This window comes from Engraulis encrasicolus, chromosome 22, assembly GCF_034702125.1.
Source record: "Engraulis encrasicolus isolate BLACKSEA-1 chromosome 22, IST_EnEncr_1.0, whole genome shotgun sequence".
NCBI lineage: Eukaryota > Metazoa > Chordata > Actinopteri > Clupeiformes > Engraulidae > Engraulis > Engraulis encrasicolus.
The window spans coordinates 48,189,701-48,192,808 of NC_085878.1; the positions used below are offsets into that span (position 1 = coordinate 48,189,701).

Below are 3,108 nucleotides of genomic sequence, written 5' to 3' on the forward strand. Positions count from 1 at the left end.
GGGGTCCACACAAACACGTGCTTATTTCTCTACAGATTCATTCCGCAACAATATCTTGCTTCCTTACTTTGTTTTACATTAAAGCTAATACTCAACTATGAACACCATGTTTGTTTCAGATGTTCCACAGTGGAGCTGAAATGAACCCTGACAGAACCTTCACCCCTGCTCTGTCCAAGAGGAATTTCATGAACAACTAGGTAAGAAAAAATATATACAAATTATATATTAAAAATGTGCACATACCCTTCCATCGTTTGTAAACAACTTTCAGGTCAGATATAGAATTATGTGGTCTGCACTGTTAGTGTGTCAAGAAGAAATCAATTAAATTAGTTATTACATTGTGTATTGATATTTTGCAGAATGCGCCATCTTGCACTGATGTCTCTGCAGCTTACATGTAACTGTAATAATGGTTTCTGTTCATCCCTCCTCCTGCAGATACCCTGGGTTGGTCCCATGATCTGTGGCGCTATGGGCGCCTTCATGTACGACTTCAGGCTCTTCCCCGCATGTGTGGCCTGGCCGAGAGGGTAGCCCCTTTAAACGCAGCCGGCCTCTGGAGCAGGACCCTTGTGGGGAGCTCAAGACCCAGGCCCTATACTGTAAGGCGGCCACCAAGCCAGGAGAAGTAGGGTCCAATCAGACTTATTATAGTAGCCCCCTGCTTCCAACAACACAAGTATTCTCCTCCCAGCAATCCAGCTCATCTCCTCAAACGGGAAGTGAGAAGAAATCCAGTTGCCCCATGGACCGATGCTGACGTGCATGTATTCTTGAGCTTCCTAAAAGAAGAAAGGATTCAGAAAGCTTAGGAAGTGGTTAGGAATGGAAAGGTGTTTGCGGAGGCGGTCCAGCACCTAGCAACACACTGCTCCACTAGAACATTACACCAGGTCAGAGAGAAGTTGAAGAAGCTGAAATTCGACTATCGCAGGACAAAGGACCACAACAACTCCAGTGGCTCCGACAGACGGCAGTGGAGGTGGTACGAGGAGATGGACGCCATAGGCTATACGGGAGTGGGCCACTGAGCCAGAGGCCGGATGAGAACATGGACCCGAGCTTGTCATTGCTTAGGGCAAATAACGGTATGTAGGCTATAGGGCATACAGTAATATTAGGGTTTATATCTAGGAATTTAGGCTATAACATGTGTAGGCTAATATATCACCAATTCACAACACGTTGACATTTGTTTATTTATCTTCACAAGATTCCGAAGATTTACTTGCCTGGATTCCTAAGTGTAGCCGAGTGCCCCGCCTACGAAGTCGGCACGGTATTTCCGCAGCGCAGCGCACCTGCATTCAGCCAATTACCTTAATTACAGCGACTGCTTAAAAGCAGCTTGCTTTCCTGTCGTGTATGGCCTGACTTTCACTACGTTTCCTTTTGACTGTGCCGTGGGTTGCCGGCAGGTAAGCGCAGTCTCTCTATGCACCTTGTATGTTTTAAAGAGTAACTTTTTAACCACTGATCTTATGATTCGGTAGGCATCTGTGGCTGGCTGGTGAGGTCCTTGCGTATGCGCTGCGGGCTATCGTGTTGACGACTGAGCAGCATTCGGGTTCAGGTGTGTTTTGAGTCTATCTCTCTCTCTCTCTCTCTCTCTCTCTCTCTCTCATTCCTGTCCTCTCTCTACTCTTTTATTCCTGTCGCTTGTCTTAATTTTAATATTGTTGGCGTTCCTTAACAGGAGGGTGCGACATGGTGTGATGACCGAACGAAACTGATTTAGTCTTGGTATTCCGGAGGCAAGGTAATAAAGATATTAATGATGGAGCAAGTAACCATTTTAACTTAAAGAAGCCTCGGTCTAATCATGACTTTGTTTTTATAGGGAAGACTCGTGCCGCTTCGTGCCGCTGCTGTTTTGCCACTTTTTGTTTATTATTAAGGTTATGACTTGTCCACATTCTGTTTGTTTTCTTTTGTTTCTGATGCGCACGTCCCCCGCAGAGTAACGCTCTGGTAGCTTCTGTTTCTAGTGTGTGGGGGCGCTTGGGAACAGATTTGGACTGTATAGCTTACCCTTGGGTATGTGTGCTGGTTGCGCTCATGAGGTCTTGTGTTTTCTTTTTGTTTTAAACCAACTGTAATGTGCCTTGTCCAACACTTATAGCTCGTTAACTGTCGCTGTTGTTGTCCTGTCGCAGGTGTGGTCCCGGTCCACTGGAGTGCGGGGTTTCTGGGTTTTCCCTGTCAGCCCGACTGTCTTTAGTTCACTGCATGCTTAGTGGGCTAGTTTTGTAGTGTTCACCCTTTAACCGTGCGCTTAGTGCACCCTCGTTTGCAGTGCGTGTGGATACGACTTGCCGTGTGTGTGTGTGCGAGTGTGAGTATTTTTCACCACAGGTCTCGGGTGTTAACTTGGGTTCTCTTCTCTGGCGGTCAGACCACCCTGTTGATAGGCCTCAACACAACAGTAAGCCTAAGCTAAATTGCACACACATAGTCATTTTAAGTAGTAGAGAGTAACCACACTTGTTTATATCAATGATTGATGCTGAGAATAAATTGTAATAAAAATATATATTTTGCACTAATCAAATTGCCTTCCAGCCTCGTCTTCCTCTTCCAGCATTACTCTATAAATAAATATCCAACCATTTGAACTTGAGCATTGTGTCTCTGCTGCCTTTATTCATTGTACGAACCTGTGTGCTATTAAGTGCATATTCTGTGTCAGGGGTGAAACCAACTAGAGTGGTCAGTTGGTGGTATTTACAATTTTCCCTTCGGGGTGGCGTGGTCGTGCTACAAGGTCAACCAAGGTCAACCGGGGTCATAGTTACCCCGGTTACATATGCAAACCAAAAGTCCTGGCGACCCACAAGGTACCAAACTGTATCGGTATGTACGACAGCTCAACGTCCTCCTCCCAGTAGAGGAACAAGTTATCAGAAACCAGCTCTCCTGATGGATGCGATCTTCCCATGTCGCGCCATGCCAAGATCGAGTGGGAGGTGTTGCAGTGGTCCATGCCTGGGCACGGGCTTGCTTTGATTGACAGCCTCCATCGTTTCTGGCTGTGGTAAGTAAAAAGCCAATGTAACATTTATGTTAACATTAATGTTTTTAACTTAAGAGAATACCCTTAAA

At 45.7% G+C, this 3,108-nt stretch overlaps 1 long non-coding RNA gene across 1 annotated transcript; it reads left to right on the forward strand.

Moving 5' to 3' along the window:
* Positions 1 to 1,271: 1,271 nt before the first annotated feature.
* On the forward strand, positions 1,272 to 2,322 carry LOC134438787 (uncharacterized). Its single transcript, XR_010032659.1, has 3 exons — positions 1,272 to 1,424; positions 1,500 to 1,579; positions 1,703 to 2,322. It is a non-coding gene; the product is annotated as an uncharacterized LOC134438787 (long non-coding RNA).
* The last annotated feature ends 786 nt before the right edge of the window (positions 2,323 to 3,108 follow it).